Source organism: Myotis myotis, unplaced genomic scaffold (genome assembly GCF_014108235.1).
Source record: "Myotis myotis isolate mMyoMyo1 unplaced genomic scaffold, mMyoMyo1.p scaffold_m19_p_4, whole genome shotgun sequence".
NCBI lineage: Eukaryota > Metazoa > Chordata > Mammalia > Chiroptera > Vespertilionidae > Myotis > Myotis myotis.
The window spans coordinates 69,483,765-69,507,221 of NW_023416346.1; the positions used below are offsets into that span (position 1 = coordinate 69,483,765).

General features: G+C 35.5%; 1 protein-coding gene across 1 annotated transcript in view; it reads right to left on the minus strand.

Moving 5' to 3' along the window:
- Positions 1–23,457, minus strand: part of LOC118654589 (protocadherin-11 X-linked) — an 80,539-nt gene that overhangs the window by 53,589 nt on the left and 3,493 nt on the right. The gene's annotated exons all lie outside the window — the stretch shown is intronic.

Here is a 23,457-nt window from a genome sequence, read left to right on the forward strand (position 1 = left end):
GAATATACATTCTTTTCAAGTGCCAATGGTGGGAGGGGCAGTTGGGGGGGGGAGGCCAGCAGGCAGAGTGGTTAGGGGCAATCAGGCAGGTAGGCAAGTGAGTGGTTAAGAGCCAGCAGTCCCGGATTGCTAGAGGGATGTCCAATTGCTGGTTTAGGCCCAATCCCTGTAAACCGGCAGTAGGACATCTTTCCAGGAGTCCCTGATTGGAGAGGGTGCAGGCCAGGCTGAGGAACACCCCCTCACCCGTGCATGAATTTCGTGCACCGAGCCACTAGTTTTTAATGAAATTATATCTGTTTTCCATTCCTTAAATAAGTTTGATGACAGCATGTTTGCTGTCAAATAATTCTTCACAAGGTAATGTTTTACCAATTGAGTTAACTCGGCCTGAGAGTTAATCAGCTGAAATGAATGGATAATGCAGTTTAAGTTTGCACAATAGTTGATTTTACTGATTTTCACAGGAGGTAGCAGCTCTCTCATGCAAGGTAGATCAAACCTTCAGGAAGAGAGGAAAGTAAAATGTCAAAGAAGGAACTAATCTAGATAATTTGGTTTTAGATATTGTGACTCCTCACTTAATTTATTAAGAGGGACCCTTTTACTTTCAAACTTACTCTTAAGTAGAGGGTAAATTGTATAATGCAAATAGATGACAGAAAACCAGATTCAAATAAAATGGAGGTAAAATATACACAAAGATATAGACCAGGCACACACACATAATTCTTCTTTAATCTACAAATTGAATCTGAACTCTACAGGTCAAACCATTTGTCCACTATCTCTGTGGAAATAATTTGAGAAATCAACATTTAAAATAACTAAAAATATTGCCTATGCAATCAGAAAAATAAGCAGCTATCTTTTAATGCAACTACTAATAACTGTGACGAGGAGAACAAATTGAGTTATTTGTGAAACAAGTTGCTAACCATGTGTGAAAGCACAGAGTTATATTGTCAGTTATTTGTGAGGAAAAAAACAATGAAAAAATATACTTTTTAATCCTCACCTGAGGATATTTTTTCCATTGATTTTTACATTGAGTGGAAGAGAGGGGGAAAGACAGAGAGAAATACCGATAGGAGAGAAACACATAGATTGGTTGCTTCCTGCAGGAGCTCTGACTAGGGCTTCAGTGGGAGAGGAGCCTGCAACCGAGATATGTGCCCTTTACTGGAATTGAACCCAGGACCCTTTGGTCTTCAGGCCAACGCTCTATCCACTGAGCCAAACCGGCTAGAGCATGAAAAATATATTTCAATATCCTACTAAAACAAAAGCTGTTTTCAGTAAAAAGAATTGTCAGTAACTCATTGTGGCAATGCACTGCAACATAGTGAATCAACTATCACTAACTCATTGAAGAAGTCACAAGTTTAAGAAATGTTAACAGCTGCAGCAGTTGAAACAATTGTTAATAAGCTGTATTGCAAAGCATGGAGATGTTTCAGAATAATTTGAGGTTATAAGACAATAGTTTATGTTGACTTAGAGTTGGTGCTAATCTAATGAGGTCATTATGCCTTAAGATAGAAAGAAGAAGAGAGTACAAAACTATTAGAATTGCTTCACCAAAGTCCACAATTGTCTGCTAGTGTCAGAAAGTTATTTGTTAAAATGCTATTTTTACAATCATTAATACATAAATGAGGCTGGCTGCTACTTTGTAGGGTATGTAGAACATAACATCTAAGACAGGAGTCAATTTACCAGTCTAGATTATAGAAGACCAGGCATAGTTAAAGGGAGATTAGTGTTTACAAAACATCCACAAAACAACTGGAGAAAATTATAAATTACTTTACATTATTTAAATTTACTACAGTATAATTATATTTGTGTAGACAAATATAGCTCAAGAAGTCAGGTCTACTAGATAAATAATAAAAAATGAAATTTTGATTTATATTAAAAAGATTAAAACCTCAGTTTAATTATTCTGGTTATGTTACATGTAAACTAGTTTTCTATGTGAGACCTCTAGCTTTATTAAAGTCTTTTCATTATACCATTTGGATATTTGATCCTAAGCATCATTTGAATCACTAAGGCAAAACTCCAGGCACCTAAATATGCCAGAAAACTCATGGCAGGATTTCGGGGGTGGGGGGGTGGGGAGATTTTAGAGAAATGTCGAGAATCCTAAAACCTACAGATGGATAAATGAGTTCAGTCTAAATAGAAGCCATTCAAAAGTGTTCCAACTAAAAGCCATATCCACCATCCCCATGGAAGAAAATTTTCACTTTTCTTATCCCATTAAAATTCATTCCCACATGATTACAATTGTTTGAAAGGCATGGCAGCTGTAAAAGAAGGGTCTCTTACCCTTTGAGGCAGCATGGAGGGACCTGAAGAGTATTATGCTAAGTGAAATAAGCCAGAGACAGGTAAGTATCACATGATCTCACTCATATGTGGACTCTAATGAACAACAACAACAAAAATTGATGAACAAAGTAGATCCAGAGACATGGAAGCATGGAACAGACTGATGAATCTCGGGGGGGGGGGGGAGGTGGGATGGGAAGAGATTAAGCAAATCACTTATATGTATATATGCATAAGCCATGAACACAGACAATAGTGTGGTGAAGGCATGGGGGGCAGAGCAGTATGGATCAATGGAGAAAAAAGGGGACATATGTAATACTTTCAATAATAAAAATAAGTTTAAAGAAATGATAGGATGCTACTTCTGCTTAGAAAGTTGTAGACTGAGTTTGAAATCTAGAATGATGTATTTGAAGGGGTGACATGGTGTTGAAAACATTGTATGGTGATTCATAGCTGACTTTAAGGTATCAATTTCTTTACAGTAAAATTAGAAAATTTACATGCCTCCTGAAATATAAAATGTCTTAAGTGCAGTAGTTCCCCATACCCTCAAGTGATATATTCCAAAATCCACAGCAATGCCTGAAACTACAAATAATACTGAGCCTTATGTATATTTTCCCTATACTTACATAAGTTTAATTTGTACATTAGGCACAATAAGAGATTAACAGCAATAACTGATAATAAAATAGAGCAAGTGTAACAATATATGGTTAAAAAATAAGAGTGTGATCTTTCTCAGCAAAACTACTGTAAATTTCTTTTCCCTTCTTCACAATTACAAGGGTAAAAGATTCATTTTTACTGTAGATTTCTGAAACCTCAGCATATTTTTTTCTTTCAATATTAAGTTGAGAACTTTCACCTTTTCACTTAAAGGAAGCATGTTACAGCTTCTCCTTGGCATATCTGAATTACCAGCATCACTACTCTTGTGCTTTGGGGACATTATTAAGTACAATAAGGGTTACTTGAACACAAGCACTGAGATATGCCACAGTTCCTTTGATAACCAAGATGTCTATTAAGTGTCTATAGCAGTGGTTCTCAACCTTCTTAATGCCGTGACCCTTTAATACAGTTCCTCATGTTGTGGGGACCCCCAACCATAAAATTATTTTCATTGCTACTTCATAACTGTAATTTTGCTACTGTTATGAATCATAATGTAAATATCTGATATGCAGGATGGTCTTAGGCGACCCTTGTGAAAGGGTCGTTCAACCCCCAAAGGGGTCATGACTCACAGGTTGAGAACCGCTGGTAATGGATGAGAAGGGTATATAGCTTGAATACACTGTACAAAGGGATATTACATGTCATGTACTCAGAATGATGTGCAACTTAAAACTATGGATTATTTATTTCTAAAATTTTCAATTTAATATTTTCAGACTGAGGTTGACCATTGGTAACTGAAATAACAAAAAGTGGAACTGTGGATAAGGAGAAACTACTGTGCTTAAGTCTTCAGGAAAAAAAAAGTGTGACACCATTAAATGAAGTATAGAATATAACAATCAACATCAGAATCTTATAATCAGTTTGCTTATGCAACTCATTTAAGTGGTCTTCATTTCATATTTCTTTATCAAAAGCAGTTGGATATCAGGGAGTTAATTAAATATATCTTAGTTTGCAACTAAACATAATTTTATTTTCCAGCTTTTTTATAGCTATACTAGAGGCCTGATGCACAAAATTTGTGTAAGGGGCTCAGCCCTCACAGCCACAGTGGCTTGTCTTGGCACTCACAGCCCTGGCTTTGTCTGGAAGGTCGTCCAGAAGGACGTCTGGAAGGACGTTTGGCTCTCCGGTCTAATTAGCATATTACACTTTTATTATTATAGATGCACTTTGTGTTCCTCTATGTAATCATTTGGTGACTTAAATAAAATAGTATTTTCAACTAAAAGTAATCTTTTATATAAAGTTCTAAATGTCTTTATTTATAATTCATTAAATTGTGTGGGGGTTTTTTAATGTACACATCCTTGAATTGTTTGGAGCATGACTTTGTTATCTGTTAACCATTTACTTCATTATAATTTCACTAGAGGCCTGGTGCATGAATTCATGAACAGGTGGGGTCTGACCAGCCCACCCTGATAGGGGCCAATCAGCCCAGGCCAGTTAGGGAGAGTGGATGTGGGAGGTTGGCCAGCCGGCCCCACTCCCTGGTCAAACTCCTGGTCGAGGGGACAATTTGAATATTAGCTTTTTATTATATAGGATTACTAACAGCAAAGCTCTTCTTGTACCTGGCCAAAAAATGCTTCTAAACAAAATCTTGTCATCAAAGGATAGCTTGTTCCCCCTCATAAACCAGGAAAATATATTAGCATCCATGAATGGCTTATACTAGCAGATCTCCTGTTTAAAAAAATATATTTAAAACCTACTAAATTTAGTGATTAAAAATTTAAAATATTTAAATTTATTATTGCTTATCTTTCTTACAGAACCCACTATGTAAATATGATAATGATTCATATACAAGAAAAGAAATAGGGAAATAGAAAATGATTTCAGTGTGAAAAAGAAAAGAGATAAAATTTTATTTTTTAAATGGCATATGAATGAGATGTAAATAAAGCAATTCCAGATGGTAGAAGTTGTATATGAGAAAGTATTCACATTAGCAGTATCATTGTCATATGGAGGGCCAAGAGGAAGCAAAGACAAATGAAGTGAATGAAAGCTTTGATTCAAGAGATGAACAAAAACAGATCCAGAGACAGAGAAGCATCGATCAGACCATCAAACCTCAGAGGGAAGGTAGGGGAGGGTGGGGGTAAGGGGAAGAGATCAACCAAAGGACTTGTATGCAAGCATATAAGCCTAACCAATGAACACAGATAATAGGGGGGTGAGGGCATGAGTGGAGGAGTCAGGGGGTAATGGGGGGATAAGGACACATATGTAATACCTTAATCAATAAAAAAAAAATTTAAAAAGAGATAGCTAAAGAAAGTAAATGGAAGTTTGTTCATTTGTTTGTTTTTAAATTGAGATGATTATTTTTAATGTAATAAATGTTTTCTTCCTTACTATCATTAGTATAAAATTATTAATGCCATAATTGCAGAAATAAATGTAGAGCCAGTGGCATTGATTGAGAGGAGAATAATGGTCAGATTTTTCTCTGTATACGTATATAAAATATGCATGACAAGAGGTATGTTGGAGGTTTCAAAATATGCTTTTGAAAGGGTATAAAGCAATTTTAGAGAAAATGGGGAACACTATAATTAATCTTAAGCTATATAGTTAAAACAGTAACTATTATTTATAGAATATTTTTCTTTAAGGCACTCAGCAAATTTCATATTTCTCTTATTTTATTCATTTTATAATGCCCCTACTGATAGAAAAGAATAATTTAAATTTTATCCATTATATAGGTGAGGAATTGGAAGCATAGATAAGTTTGAAATTAAGATAATAAAAAGACATGTAATTACCACCACTAGCACAGAAATTGACATTTTTGTCTAAAATGTATTATTTATGCTCTCAAATAGTTTTGAAAATAACATTTGGAAAAGGTATTAATGCCATAATTGCAGACTAGTAAAATAGTATGGTATATAGATTAATTAAAAATTAATTAAGGTGCTTGATAAAAATCTACTAAAAGTAGATTTGGAAATTTTACTTTTTCTGAAACTATTAAGATTTAAAATACATGTTTTTAATGGCAAAGTGACCAATGCAAGAAAATTTTTTTAATATAGTAAACATTTTCCTCCTTACTATCATTAGTATAACATATACTCTCAATACTGCCTGCTATTAAGCTCCTTAGAGACAGTAACTATTTTTAAATATATTTTTAACCCTCAAGACTTTGTATATAGAACACCCATTAAGTATATGTTAAATTTAGATGACTGTAATTAGGTGGTTATATTAGTAAGCAGTTATTGATACAGCCAAGATAATATTTAGTATAAAAACTTTTCATTCTTTAGAATTTCACTTCATTCTATTGGCGAATCTTAAAATAACAGATTTCTAAATTCAAAATAAGCAAGAGGATGCGATATGTTCATGAGCATATCCTCCATAGAATAAAATTCCCAATTAAATGAGACCTCAAGGACAAATGTAATTTAGATTACATAATCCAAAGCTTCATTTTATAATACTCAACTTTTAAAACTCCTTGTTTACTAGAACAAGCTTTAAAATTACTTTTCCAAAAGGCCTTTCATTTGTATTTACTATTATATAACTTTGTACTACTTTTCTTAGTTTACCTGCAAGTATAGAGATGCCTATATGTAGCAATTAAAATATATTACCACTAAACAGTCTTTAAATTTACAAAAAAGCAATAAGTTTCTTATGATTGGTATCTAGAATAACTGCTTTTATTTCACAGCAAATGAAAAACATTTGGACAGTTATAGTTCATTGTTTTAGTTTCTAAAAGAAACATTTGTTTCTGCATGCATGTGGATATTCTATTTTGATGCACTGAAATCTCTAGCAATAAATATTTAACATTTTGTGGATGAAACACATCACATTTTTGTAAGAGGAGACTGATGGATATATAATAATTTCTGCAAACAGAAAATGCAGAAATAGTTAAGACAATTCAGCTTTCTTTTATAATTAAACTAGAGGCCCGGTGCACAAATTCATGCACCAGTAGGATCCCTCAGCCTGGCCTGCGGAATCGGGCTAAAACTAGCTCTCCAACATCCCCCAAGGTGTCCACAGATTGCAAGAAGGTGCAAGCTAGGCCAAGGGACCCTCACCTGTGCACAATCGGGGCCGGGGAGGGACACCAGAGGTTAGCCAGCTGGGGAGGGACTGCAGGAGGGCTCCAGGGTGTGTCTGGCCCATTTCGCTCAGTCCTGATGGGCTGGACCCCAGCAGCAAGCTAACCTACCAGTCAGAGCATCTGCCCTGTGGTGGTCAGTGCATGTCATAGTGACTGGTTTATCAGTCTACTGTCTGACCCCAGTGGTCAGTTCAAGTCATAGTGAGCGGGTGAGTGGCCTTAGCATATCATTAGCATATTATGCTTTGATTGGTTGAATGGCCAACCGGGCAACAGGGCACTTAGCATATTAGGCTTTTATTATATAGGATTGAACATAATACTTTCCTTCCTCTGGTAACCTCTACCTACATTCAGAAATGAAAAGAAAGTTCAACAAAGATGTACTAAAATTTAATTTGTGGTCAAAGTAATTTCTTTAATCTATTATGCTAGTGTATTATTTAATTATTCACACATTTTAATTGATTTATTAAGAAGATTATAAAGTGATAAATGCAAAGAGTGCTAATTTCTTTAGTATTTCATTTTGAAATAAAAACTCATTTTATGTGTGTTTTATAGTTTTTGCTATAACTTTGATAATTTCTTCAAAAATGAATAGATTCACATAAAGCATAAGGCATGTTGAATGAGAAAAGCATAAAGCTATATAAATTATTTTATAGACAAACTAAAACAAAATCAGAATGTTTCTCCCAAAATGACCTTATTGCTTTTATCATCAGTTCTAAATAGGAAATCATTACCTCTGATATGAAACCATTTCAAAGCCATCAAATTTTTTTGGTCTTGTCTAAGATTAAATGAAAACTCATATTTCAGTTCATTAAGAAGGTGCCTCCATAGCACTAAGTGTTGCTATAATGTAACCAATATAAAGTGGTGTAGACAAAAAAAATAACTTATTCCAAATTAACTACCCACTTGATACATTTATTATCTTAGATTATTTGCACTTATCAGAATTATGTAATCCAAGTAGATTTGTTTAATGAAAGCTCATGCTTTCATTAGGGAGGTCTGTATAAATATATATTTATATTGGGCTTTAAGTCATACCATTTGGCAGTCACAAAATTATGCATCGTATTGGTTTTTATTTAGATACAGTGAACAATGGAACAACAGATAAATAAATCTGTACCTAATAACAATCAACATTACAATTTAGCAGCATTTCTTATAGTTAGTTGGTATTATCAGGTCAAAGGGCAGGATGTGAGTAAAGTAATCAGCCTTGGAAACACATTTGTTCCTCAGAGTCTCAATTTATAAATGCTAAAACTGATCTAAAATGCTCTATGTATATGTGCCCCATGCAGGACTATTAATAACAGCTGTATTTAATGAAATACGTTAGTAGACTATGAATATTAACCAGGACTCTGATAATGGCAATGAAGTTAAAGGTAACTTAATCCTATTAGTGTCATACTCTAATTTTAATAAGAATTGACAGCACTAATAAAGATCCATCTGTAAAGAGAATAAGCTTTATGTTGTCATTTTCCCCAAAATGGAGATGTACTTTGATAACAATCCTCTCCTTTCAGGGACCTAATAGTCATTAGCATTTGATCATCATTTCTTTGCCTTTTTAGCATAGATAAAAATGTTAATCAGCATGCCATAGAATTCAAAGAATATAAAATCAAGTTATCTTAATGTTGATAGGTTGAACTTCTAAGTAAAATTTATTTTTGTACTTGAAAAAATTAGAAAATCACTATAGTTAATCTCTTGTGAGCCTCTTAGAGGCAACTATGCTACCAAAAACAATTAAATACATTGTTTGTTATAGCATAATCTGCCTGAAAAGCCATTAATGAATCTTTACTCACTCCTGATATAACACACCATTTTGAGGTATGGTTACATAAAATAGATATTAACTCCTTCAGAATAATAAAGTAAGTATTATTTTTCTCCACAATATATTATTTAATGCCTCATTCCTGGCAATTTGATTCAAGATTAACAAATTGAATGGTAGATAATATTTTCAAAATTTGGATTTTCTAATTTAAGATTTCAAAACAAATCTAACTCTAACCTTAGTTTATAATTCCAAGGTCTTGATCAACAGGGAATATGTTTTGTTCTCTTTTAGTTTTAAAAATAAAGACCAAATAAAGTATTTTGTTTTAAATTTTAAAATATAGAAACAATGGCCCCAAACCTTGATTGTGGTAAAAGAATCTACCCAAGAAAAAATTGAGGTTGATGCAAAAGATGAGGATGCTTGATGGGATGAGCCAAAATGGTTGAGAACTTTGAGTGGGATCACCAATCTGAGAAACACTTGATCTTCATGCTCTGTCTGCATAAACTCTCAGCCTTTGAAACATCATCAAGTCTACCATAAGGAAACCAATCAACACATTGTCACTGAACTTGTATAGAAATATTACTGCTTATATATAAAGGAAGGTGAAAATTTGAAGCAGAAAATGAAGACATATGTAACAAACTAATTTCCCCTGAGTTCCAACCATGGGACCATGGGAAGGAGTAGGTCCTTATATCTATATCCAGAGTCAGAATGAGGTGCTTGAGGTACATTTTTATTTGTGAAAATATTGGCTTCCCAGTCTACAAACATAAAATATGAAAAAACTTTATAAATAACACACTATAAGAATAATAGTGTGACAGTAAAGGTATTTTGTAATTTTCAACTCCTGGCCAAAAGCTCTGTCAAATATTGCTCAATGGTATATGTGTATTAGATAGATAATAGATGAAGATAAAGATATACATATAGTAGCATTATGTATAGTGTATACTATGTACCATATGTAATATGTAAAATAATATGCTTTAAATATATTATTTAATAACATTTAATGAAATGATATATTTAAAATACATATACAACATATATTTGTAATATATACAATGGTATATGTATACACATATATACGTATATATATATATATACACACACATATATATATAAATTTATACATATTTAGTATAAGTAGTCCAAATTAATGGAAATTATATCAAAACTAGTAGCCCGGTGCACAAAATTTGTGCACATTGAAAGGGAATTAATTAGAGGAACGTAATTTGGACTCACTATCTAATATCAATAATATGTGAGCATGAGGTAATTTGGACTCACTATCTAATATCAACAATATGTGAGCATGAGGCAGTCCGCATTTCTGAAATTCAATGACATGAATTTTAGCTATTACTTTGCCAAATAAATAGAATTTACAGATATTATTTAAAAGAGCATTCAGCTTAATATTAAAAACTCTGGTTATGAAGTCAGGTCTGTTTTCAACTTTTTGCCAGTATTGCAAATTGTTTGCAATATCTGCCCATTTGGGGTTGTACGTCATGGTTATGAATAAATCGGGCTTGCCATACTTTGTTACAATTGCCATAGCATCCTGATATCGCTGCAGCATATTTCTGGGACTACCCTCAGAAGATAATGGAAGTAGTATCATCTTACCAATCAGCACATTGTCTTTTCAGATCTAGATTTGAGATAATCCATCAAACCACTATATTTTTCAACTCTCAACTTAGATTGGTTTGCTTTAATGAAAATTATCTGATTGGCCTCCATTTTTGAATATGAATCCACAATAAACTATTGAGTTAATTTTCCTGCATTTAAAATAGAATTGAACGTGTCCTGCACAGAGAGATGAAATCCATAATACTGCATTTGTGTGACTCGTGTCCTTACATTTTGTCTAGTATTATTGCCGATTACACTGTTGTCTCTGAGTCTTAATGCAATATCTGTTCCCCAGCCTTTTTCACCATGTGGAAAAAGAATAGGATATGTCATTGCATCTAATGTAGGAAACGGGATATTGATTTGTTTCATTTTAGTGGCACTTGGATTATTGGGATCTGGTTTACAATGAATGAGCAAGTCCCTTTCAAAAGGAGGTTCTCCATCTTCGTTTCTGAATATGACAGCAACCTCGGTTACATTGGGGAGAATTATATCTACCTGGGTCACTGTTACGATTGTAAGGCACATTGGTCTTTAGACATTTTCTGTCGATAATGCCGGTGTTTTTTGGCATCAGAGTGATGTTTTTCCAGTAGCTGGTGTTCAGATACATCCTGTCGCAGGTGCCGTATTCTTTCAAGATCAGACACATGTTGCTCTGCAGACACTTTCTGTTGGCTGCAGAGCTACATTGTATCAACAGTTGTCCTTTAGACATAGTCCCACCTCTCTACTGTCACGGTCTGAGATGCAGGTGAATGAGAGTCCTGGCCATCAGGCCCCTGAGAGCTGTCTGACCAATAGCTGATTCTGGCTGATTCTGTGGGGGTGGGACTTCCTCCTCCCTGCTGTCAGTTTCCACAGCTGTGATGAGGAAGCTGGGGTGACAGAGGGAGCCGCACCCTCTAAGCCACCCTCTCTCTTGCTCTGCTCTGTGTCCAGCTGTCTCCTGCTCTGCCAAGTCCTCCAAACCTCCCGCTCTCTGCTGGCAAGGTCCCAGGAGCCCACAGGCATGGCTAGTCATGGGCAGCCATGCCTCCCCGACCGGTGAAAGTCCTGGGAGCCCACGGGTGTGGCTTGGCACACCTCCTGGGGCTGGCAAAGGTCCTGGGAGCCCACAGCCGCTGTCATCTCCTGGGGTGCTTGACACTTGCATATGCAAATTAACCACCATCTTTGTTGGATAATTTGCATAGTCACTCAGATTGGCTGATGGGCGTGGTTGGTGGGTGTGGCTTGGGCATAGCGGGTGGATGGCTAATTTGCATGTTTCTCTTTTATTATATAGGATATTATGGGATATCAAAGGGTAGACAAGGTGGTGGCTGAATAGAGGGACGGGTCCTGCGCCTTCTCAGAGAGCAGATAGAAGAAGCAGCAGCTGATTCAAATAACATCCACCTAGAATTGGCCAGTTAAACACAGCTGGTGAGGCAATCCATGGATAGAAAGAGTTGTATTTTGTGCCTTTAATTCAATGTGGTAGAGAGTGAGCCACATAACCAGACACCCTGAGAAGAGCAAAAATGGGGAGACAAAGAAACACCCACCCCTCCTAGGAAAGAAAAGGAGGAATCACCAGAAAAGGAAGTAAACAAAATTAAGGCAAGCAATTTGTCAGATAAAGAATTCAGAGCAATGGTCATAAGGACACTGAAAAGGATGGAAGACAAATTCAACAACATGTGTAAGAATCAAGAGGAAATGAAGAAGAACCAAGAAGAATTGAAGAATGACATAGCTGCAATAAAGAACACAATGGAAAGCATCAACAGTAGACTAGAATAAGCTGAGGACCACATCAGTGAACTAGAAGACAAGGGAGGAAAAACACAGCAACTGAAAAAAACAAAACAAAAAACAACTTAAAAACAGGAGGAGAGCCTAAGAGAGCTATGGGACAACACAAAATGAAACAACATCTGCATAATAGGTCTGCTGCAGAAGTAGAGGAAACAGCAAAGAATAGAAAAAACCAGTTTAAAGAAATAATGACAGAAAACTTCCCTGATATTGGGAAAAACAAACAAACAAATAAACAAACACCTAACATTATCCAAGAAGCTCACAGAGTCCCAAACAAGATGAATCTAAAAAGACAGACAATAAGACACATCATAATTAAATTGGCAAACACCAATGGCAAAGTAAGAATCTTAAAGGCTACCAGAGAAAAAGAGAAAGTTACCTACAAGGGATCTCCCATTAGACTATCAACTGATTTCTCAACAGAAACACATCAGGTCAGAAGGGAATGGAATGAAATATACAAAGTGATGCAAAGCAGGGGACTGAATCCTAGAATACTATACCCAGCAAGGCTATCATTCAAAATTCAAGGGAAATAGGGAGCTTCACAGACAAAAAAGGGTTAAGGGAGTTTATTACCATCAAACCAGTAATGCAAAAAATTCTTTAGGGACTGCAGGAAAAAGAAGTAGGAAGGGAAGAAGGAGCACAGGCATAAAGAATAATAATGGCAAAAAACAAGTACCTATCAATAATAATTTTAAATGTAAATGAATTAAATTCCCCCATCAAAGGACATAGGGTAGCTGAATGGATAAGAAAACATGACCCATATATCTGCTGTCTACAAGACACCCACCTCAGAAAAAAGGACTCAGACAGACTGATAGTGAAGGGATGGGAAAAAAATTCAGGCAAATGGAAATGAAAATAAAGCTGGGGTAGCTATACTTATATCTGACAAATTAGACCTCCAAGTGAAGGTCATAACAAGGGAGAAGGAATACCACTTCATAATACTAAAGGGAGCAATTCTACAAGTAGATATAACTCTGGTAAACATATACACACCCAATACAGGAGTACCCAAATACATAAAAATAAATAACTTCTGGAAGATATCAAGGGAGAGATAGACAGCAATGTGGTCATAGTAGGGGACTTTAATACACCATTGACACCACTGGATAAATCCTCTAAACAAACAAAAAAAAATCAGCAAAGAAGCATCAATTCTAAATGATTCACTAGATCAGATGGAATTAATTGACATCTTCAGAACACTACACCCAAAGCCACAGAATATGTATTCTTCTCAAGTGCACCTGGGTCATTTTCAAAGACAGGCCACTTATTGGGACAGAGGCAAAGTCTCTTCAAATTCAAGAAGATAGAAATCATATCAAGCATCTTCTCATATCACAATGGCACAAAATTAGAAATCAACTGCAATAAATACAATAAAAAATCAAACACTTGGAGGCTAAAAAGCATGCTATTAAAAAATGATTGAGTTACTGAAGAGAGCAAAGAAGAACTAAAAAGCATTCTGATAACAAATGACAATAAAAACACAACAACCCAAAATCTATGTGACACAGTGAAAGCAGTCTTGAGAGGGAAGTTCATAGTGCTACAGGCCTACCTCAAAAAACAAGAAAAGATGGTAATAAATTATCTAACCCTACAACTCAAAGTGTGAGAAAGAGAGCAACAAGAAAACCCCAGTATAAGCAGAAGAAAGGAAACAATAAACATCAGAGCAGAAATAAATGACATAGAGACCAACAAAAAATAATAATACGAAAGATTAACAAAACCAAGAGCTGGTTCTTTGAGAGGATAAACAAGATTTATGAACCTCTAGCCAGGTTCACCAAGAAGCAAAGAGAGAGGACCCAAATAGACAAAATCAGAAATGAAAGTGGTGAAGTAACAACTGACCCTACAGAAATACAAAGGATTATGAAAAAATACTATGAACAACTCTATTCCAACAAACTGGACAACCTATATTCATGGTCGGCAAACGGATGCTCACGAGCCACATGAGGCTCTTTGGCCCCTTGAGTGTGGCTCTTCCTAAATCTTAGGAGTACTCTAATTAAGTTAATAACAGTGTACCTACCTATGTAGTTTAAGTTTAAAAAAATTTGGCTCTCAAAAGAAATTTCAATCGTACTATTGATATTTGGCTCTGTTGACTAATGAGTTTGCCGACCACTGACCTAGATGAATTGGACATTTTCTTAGAAAAATACAAGCTCCCAAAACTCAATCAGGAAGAATAAAACAAAAACCTAAATAGGCTGATAACTACTGAAGAAATTGAAGCAGTAATCAAAAATCTTACAGCAAACAAATGCCTTGGTCCGAACAACTTTAGAATGGAGTCCTACCAAGCATTCAAAGAAGAACTAAAACCTATCCTCCACAGACTATTCCAAAAAATTCAAAAGGAAGGCGTTTTCCAAGATCTTTCTATGAAGCCAGCATTACCCTAATTCCAAAACCAGAGAAAGACACAACAAAGAAAGAGAACTATAGACCAATATCCTTGATGAACCTAGATGCTGAAATCCTCAATAAAATTCTAGCAAATTGGATCCAGCATTGCATTACAAAGACCATATACCATGACCAAGTGGGATTTATTCCGGGGATGCAAGGATGGTGCAATAACTTGTCTGCAAATCAATATGCGTGATATATCACATAAACAAATTGAAAGACAAAAATCACATAATCATATCAATCAATACAGAAAAAGCATTTGAAAAAAATCCAACACCCTTTCTTGATAAAAACTCTCAGCAAAGTGGGAATAAAAGGATCATACCTCAACATAATAAAAACCTATATGACAAACCTACAGCCAACATCATACTCAATGGGCAAAAACTAAATCCATTTCTCCTAAAAAAAAAAAAACAGGAACAAGCCAGGGATGCCCACTTTCACCACTCCTGCTCAATATAGTACTGGAGGTGCTAGCCATAGTGATCATACAATAAGAAGAAATATAAGGCATCCAAATTGGAAAAGAAGAAGTAAAACTGTCCTTATTCACAGATGACATGATATTGTACATAGAAACCCCAAAGACTCCATGGAAAAACTATTAGACTTAATGAATAAATTCAGAAATGTAGCAGGATACAAAATTAACACCCAGAAATCTATGGCCTTTTTATACACTAATAATGAACTCACAGAGAGAAAAACTAAAAAAATAATAAAAATAAACAAATTAGATAAAATAAAAATCTCATTTACCCTTGCAAAAAAAAATTAAGATACCTAGGAATAAACTTAACTAAGGAGGTAAAAGACCTGTACTCAGAAAACTACAGGACATTGAAAAAAGAGATAGAGGAAGACATAAACAAATGGAAGAACGTACCATGTTCATGCATTGGTAGACTCAACATCATTAAAATGTCCATACTAGCCAAAGCAATCTGTAGATTCAATGCAATCCCCATTGAAATACCAATAACATATTTCACAGACCTAGAACAAACTCTCCAAAAATTCATCTGAAAAACAAAAAAAATAACAACAAAAAAAGAACGACAAAGACCCTGAATAGCCACAGCAATCCTGAGAAAGAAGAACAAATTTGGAGAGATCACAATACCAGATATAAAGTTATATTACCAAGTCATGGCTCTCAAAACTGCCTGGTACTGGCACAAGAACAGACATATAGACCAATGGAACAGAACAGAGAACCCAGACATCAACCCAAGCCATTACGCTCAATTAATATTTGACAAAGAAGGTATGAGCATGTAATGGAGTCTAGACAGTCTGTTGAATAAATGGTGTTGGGAAAATAGGACAGATACACGCAACAAAAAAGAAACTAGACCATCAACTTACACCACACACATATACAAACTCAAATTGGCTAAAGGACTTAAATGTAACATGGGAAACCATAAGAATCTTAGAAAAATCTATAGGCAGCAAAATAGCAGACATATGTTGTAGCAATACCTTTACCAATACAGCTCCTAGGGCAATGGAGACTAAGGAGAAAATAAACAGATGGGACAATATCAAAATAAAAAGCTTCTGCACAGCAAAAGAAACTATCAACAAAACAACAAGAAAGCCCACTGCATGGGAGAGCATATTTGCCAATGCTATTTCAGATAAGGGTTTAATCTCCCAAATTTACAGATAACTGATATTTCCTAACAAAAGGAAGATAAATAATTCAATCAAAAAATGGGCAAAGCACCTACTAGTATATAGACACTTTTTGAAAGAGGACATACAGAAGGCCAAGAGACATATGAAAACATGCTCAAAGTCACTAATCATCTGAGAGATGCAAATCAAAACGACAATGAGGCATCATCTCACACCTATCAGAATGGCTATCATCAACAAATCAACAAATGACAAGTACTGGCAAGGTTATGGAGAAAAAGGAACCTTCGTGCACTGCTGGTGGGAATGCAGACTGGTGCAACCACTGTGGAAAACAGCATGGTGTTTCCTCAAAAAATTAAAAATAGAACTCCCATTTGACCCAGTAATTCCACTTCTAGGACTATATGCCAAGAAAACAGAAACACCAATCCGAAAGAATATATGCACCCCTGTGTTCATAGCAGCAAAATGTGCAATAGCTAAGATTTGGAAACAGCCTAAGTGCCCATCAGCAGATGAGTGTATTAGAAAACTGTGGTACATCTACACAATGGAATACTACACTGCTATAAAAAAGAAGGAACTCTTACCATTTGCAACAGCATGGATGGAACTGGAGAGCATTATGCTATGTAAAATAAGCCAGTCGCAAAAAGGTAAATACCACATGATCTCACTCATATGTGGGATCTAATGATCAACATAAACTGATGAACAACAATAGATCCAGAGACAAATGGCGGGAGAAGGGTGTTTGGAGAACAACCAAAGGACTTGTATGCATGCATATTAGCATAACCAATAAACACAGACACTGGGGTGGTGGGACTTGCCCTCAGAGGTGGGAGTTGCTGAGGGAGGTCAATCAAGGAAAAAGAAGACATATGTAATATTTTAAACAATAAAAAAAAATGGGAGAAAAATATTATGGTAAATTCTCATTATAGTTTACGCACTTAAAACAGAGAACAGAGTCTATATCACTTCTGTATATCTTTTAAGTGACAACAAATGTCATAAATTTTATATATGAATCTCTTTTTCTTACAGAGTAACCTCATCTCTACAAAAGTTTAAAATTAACCTTAACAAGGTCACACAGATAAGTTTTAATATAAAATGAGGCCCAGTGCATGAATTCATGCACAGGTGGGGTCCTTCGGGGTTGGGGGGGGGGGAGGGTGGAGGACGGGATATGATCGGCTCTCCAGGTTGGCAGTGGGATGCCCTTGCCAGCCAGGGATCCAGATCCGTCCCACTGACAATTGTGCTGATTGTCGGGAGCCACCTCGCGGCTGCTTTTATATTGTATCTTCCTTTTGGATCGTCTAAGGAGGGGAAGCAGCTGTGGTGCCAGAGGAAGACTTCCAGGATGCCAGTGGTGCGGTCAGGATCATGCTGGTGGCAATGGTCCTTTGGTGCCTGGCCTGTTCTCTGGAGATTGGACCTGTAGGACTACTGAGGGAGGGAGTGTCTGTCACTGGGCTAGTGGGCTGCAGGGATGGGTCGGTCAGCTATGGGAGCGCACTGACCACTAGGGGGCAGCTCCTGCATTGAGCTTCTGCCCCCTGGTGGTCAGTGCGCATCATAGCAAATGGCCATTCGGGTCATTCTGGTCATTCGGCCCTTTGGTCACTTAGGTTTTTATATATATAGATTCTTTGTACTATGCAAAAATCAATTGTTAATGAATTTAGTCTTTCAATACTCACTTTCTATACTAGTTAAAAGAAAGAATAAATTTATATTCTGAAATGGATTTTACAAATATTTAAAATGTGAAATATTAATGCTTTTCAAAGCAATATGTCAAAGCATACTTAATATGAAATATGCATAAATTAATTAAAGCATTTATTAATTAAATTTTTAATATAAATCTTTTAAATTTTAAGTCTTATGCTACTTTATATAATACACATTTTAAATACATTAATAAATATTTTCTACCACTGCCTTTACTTTTTTCATAAACACAGTTATTTTATATTTTAATTAAATTTATTGGGAAAACATTGATTAATAGGATCATTTATACATTTCAAATGTACATTTCTATGATACATAATCTGTATTGTCTTTCCATCACCCAAAGTCAGATTATTTTCTGTCACCATATATTTGGGCCCCTTTACCTTATACTACTCACTTGTCCCCTTCCCTCTGGTAACCACCACACTGTTTTCTGTGTCTATGAGTTTCACTTTTATATACCACATATGAGTGAAATCATATGGTTCTTAGCTTTTTCTGATGAACTTATTTCAGTTATCATAACATTCTCAAGGTCCATCTATGTTGTCACAAATGGCAGTATTTAATTTTTTTCTTATAGATGAGTAGTGTTTTATTGTGTATATGTGCCACATTGTCTTTTTCCAATTCTCTATCAAAGGACACTATGGTTATCTCCATGTCTTCGCCAATGTGAATAATGCTGAAATGAACATATAGTTGTATATATATTTGAAAATAAATGTTTTCCAGTTATTTTTGGTATAGATACCCAGAAGAGGGACTGCTGGCTCATATGGTAAATCTATTCTTAATTTTTTGAGGAACTTCCATACCAATTACCACAGTGGCTGTATCAGTTTACATTCCCAAAAGCAGTGAATGAGGGTTCCTATTTCTCCACACTTCTCTAACATTTGTTATTACTCATATTGTTGATAATAGCCATTCTAATGGGTGTCTCATTGTAGTTTTGATTTGCATTTCTCTAATAGCTAGTGAAGTTGAACATCTGTTCATATATCTGTTGGCCATTTGCATGTCATCTTGGGAGATATGTCTGTTCAGGCCCTCTGGTCACTTTTTTTAACTTTATTTTTTTGTTGACACTAATACAGATGTACCCAACCCCCAACCCCAACCCCCACATTTGCCTATCTCCACCCAGCCCCTGCCTCTAAAATGTGTTAGGAAGTATTTCCCCTTCTTCACATTTTGGAAGAGTTTGAGAAGGGTAGGTATCAAATCTCCTTTGAATGCTTGGTACAATTCACTAGTGAAGCCATATGGTCCTGGACTTTTTTTTTTTCTGGAGGTTTTTAATGGTTGTTTCCATTTCTTCACAGTTTATCAACCTATTTTGATTTCCCAATTCTTCATGATTCTGTCCACGAAGGTTATACATTTCTAGGGACCTATCCATTTCTTCTAGGTTATTGAATTTGGTGGCACATAATCTTTTATAGTATTCTAGTATGATCTTGTCTGTAGTAACTTTTCCTCTGTCATTTCTGATTTTGTTTGTATGAATCTTTTCTCTTTTGTCTTTAGTAAGTCTAGTCAGGGGTTTGTCAATTTTATTAGTCTGTTTAAAGAACCAGCTCTTTGTTGTATTAATTTTTATATAATCTTTTTGTTCTCTATTTCATTAAATTCTGTTCTAATTTTTATTATTCCCCTTTTAGTGAATTTAGGTGGATTTTGTTCTTCTTTTTCTTGCTCTTTAAGATGGAATCATATATTGTTTACTTGATATTTCTCTTGTTTTTTCTTTATAATTGAATTTATTGCATCCCAGAAATTTTGATATAGCATATTGTCATATATATATTTTATCTCACCTTTTATTTCTTCTTTGACCCAGTCATTTTTCAGCAATATGTTGTTTAATCTCCACATATTTGTAATATATTTTTGTTTTTATTGTTTTCATTATTAAGATGTCTTCAATTTTCCCACCTTTGCCACTTCCACAGAGACTCCCACCTCGCCTCCCTCTGGCCCTCACCACATTGTTATCTGCATCCATGACCTATGCATGTATGCTTTTTGGCTATTCAATTCATCTTCTTTCATCCTGCTTGCCCTTCTCCTCACCACCCCTCTGACATCTGTTAGTCTCTACCATGTATCCATGTATGTGGTTCTATTTGTTTGTCAGCTGATTTTGTTCATTAGAGTCCACATTTAAGTGAGATCATATATTTGTCTTTCTCTGGCTGGTTTATATCTCTTAGCATAATAATCTCCAGGTTCATCCATGATGCCACAAAAGGTAAGAGTTGCTTCCTTTTTACAGCCATGTAGTATTGCCTTGTGTAAATATACCATAGATTTTTTATTACACTTATGTACTCATGGGTGCAGTGGCCAAATGCTAAATTACCAGTCTTGTAATTTCCACATATCTGTGGGTTTCTTTACTTCTGTTTTTCAATTGATTTTTAATTTCAAGGCATTTTGGTCAGATGATATTCTTGGTATAATTTCAATCTTCTTCATTTTGCTAAGGCTAGTTTTGTGACCAATCATATAGTCTATCATTGAGAATGTTCCATGTGCACTGGAAAAGAATGTATAATCTGATATTCTGGGATGAAAGGCTCTGCAAATGTCTATTATGTCCATTTGGTTTAACATGTCATTTAAAGTTGATATTTATTAATTTTCTGTTTTGGTTGATTTATCAAGAGCTGTCAATGGAATACCGATATGATTGTGTTTTTGTCAGTTTCTCTCTTTAGTTCTGTTAGTAGTTGCTTTATATCATGGGTCCTCAAACTACAGCCCACGGGCCACATGCAAATACAAATATTGTATTTGTTCCAGTTTTGTTTTTTTTAATTCAAAATAAGATATGTGCAGTGTGCATAGGAATTTGTTCATAGTTTTTTTTTTTAAACTATAGTCCGGCCCTCCAACGGTCTGAGGGACAGTGAACTGGCTCCCTGTTTAAAAAGTTTGAGGACCCCTGCTTTATATATTTTGGTGCTCCCTGATTGGGTGCATATATATTAAGAAGTGTTATGTCTTCTTGATATCCCCTTTATCATTATACAATATCCATTTTTCTTTCGTATTACCTTGGTTATCTCGAAATCCATCTTGTCAAATATAAGTATGGCTACACTTGCATTCCTGTGGATGTTATTTGCTTAGAGAATAATTCTCCCCCTTCACTTTAAGTCAAATTTTGTCTTTGCAGCTTAGCTGAGCCTCCTGAAGCCATCATATGGCTGGGTTTTGTTTTTGATCCAATCTGCTGCTCTGTGCCTCTTTATTGGTGAATTAAGTCCGTTTATATTTAGAGTAATTCTTGGTGTATGAGGATTTCCTATAGCCATTTTATCCTTTTTTTTCTGGTAGCTCTGTGCCTCCGTTGGTTCTTTTCCTTTGTGTTTCTGTCTGTTGTTTTTCTTTAATGGGTTCCATATTTCTTTCCTCTGTTTCATCTTTTTTAGAGTTAGGTGTCTAAGTTTTAGGTTTTCATGTGTGGTTACCATTAGCGTTATGAAAAAGAGAGTTTCATAAATACAGTAGTCCTTTTTCTTTTGAATGAATCTGGCTCCGTCCTCCTTTTCAAATTCAGACCTTTATCCCCTCCCCTTTTATTTATTTATTTTTGTTGTTGTCACAAATCATCTGTGTTTTTGCAATAAGGTTGTTGGTGATCTTACTCATAGTTTTGCGATACTTTATTGCTTCAGGTAGAATAATCCCCTTAAGTACTTCATGCAATGGAGGTCTTTTTTCTATTTCTCCTTCATATCTAAAGGATAAGTTTTGCTGGATATATTATACTTGGTTAGTAATTTCTTTCTTTCAGTAGTTTGAATATTTGGTTCCACTCTCTTCTAGCTTGTAGGGTTTCTGCTGAGAAGTTCGATGATAACCTAATGGACATCCCTTTATAGGTTACTTTCTTCTTTTCTCTGTCGGCTTTGAGAATTATTTTTTGTCATTAATTTTTGACAGTTTTAATATAGTGTACCTTGGAAAAGGCCTTTTTGGAGTGAGGTAATTAGGTGTTCTGTTTCCTTCTTGGATTCCAGGATCTAGCTCTTTTATAAGTTTGAGATGTTTTCATCAGCTATGTGTTTGAATAGGTTCTCTGCTCCCTTCTCTCTCTTCTTTTTCTTTTGGTATGCCTATTATTCTTATATTGCTCTTTCTGATAGAGTCAGATAGTTCTCTTAGAGTTATTTTATTTTTTTATGCTCAATTTTCTCTCTTTTTCCCTTTCTGTCATATCTAGATTTCTACCTGATACCACTAATCCTTTACTCCATCTGGTCAGCTCTATTTCCTATTCTTGCTATTTCATTCTTTTTTTTCTTTTTTTTTACTGATTTCAGAGAGAGGAGAGTGAGAGAGAGATATAGAAACAGCAATGATGACAGAGAATCATTGATCAGCTTCCTCCTGCATGTCCCCTACTTAGGATAGAGCTCACAACCCTGGAACATGCCCTGACCGGGCATCAAACTGTGACCTCCTGGTTCATGGGTCAACGCTCAACCACTGAGCCACACTGCCAGGCTCTATAGTTCATTCTTGATATCCTTTATTAAGTTCTTCATCTCCACAATATCTATTTGTTTATTTTATTTAAGTTTTAATATTTTTAGTAAAGTACTCGTTTTGTTCCTTGATTTGGTTTCTCAGTTCATTAAGCTCCCTATCTGTGTTTTCTTGCATCACATTGAGTTTTTTCAGAACTATAATCTTTATTTCTTTGTCATTTAAATCACATATTTCCATGTCTTCATGTTTGATTTTGGATATTTTTCATTTTCTTTTCAAACTGCCTCATTACCTTGGTTATTCATGGTAGTTGATGGATTCCTTCTCTGTGTAGGCATCTATATATAGGTGACACTTCTCTAGCAGATTAATATGAATAGGCCTTTTATTATTTTCCAATAGGTGGAGCTAAATCACAAGTTTTTATGTCTGTGAAATCCCAGTGCTGTCACCATAGCCAGATACTGCCATCAGTGTAGTTGCAGTTCCTTGGGGTGGGATGAGCTGAGCTGGGGGAACCCAGCAGTCTTCTGTGTTGTTTTGCCATTTGAGTTACGGTGATCTCAGCCATCCTGACTTCTGGGAGTCCTCTCTGTGCCCCAACCCTGAAACCAGTCACAGAGTGCACTCTTTGCTCAGGGATGAAATTGATTCT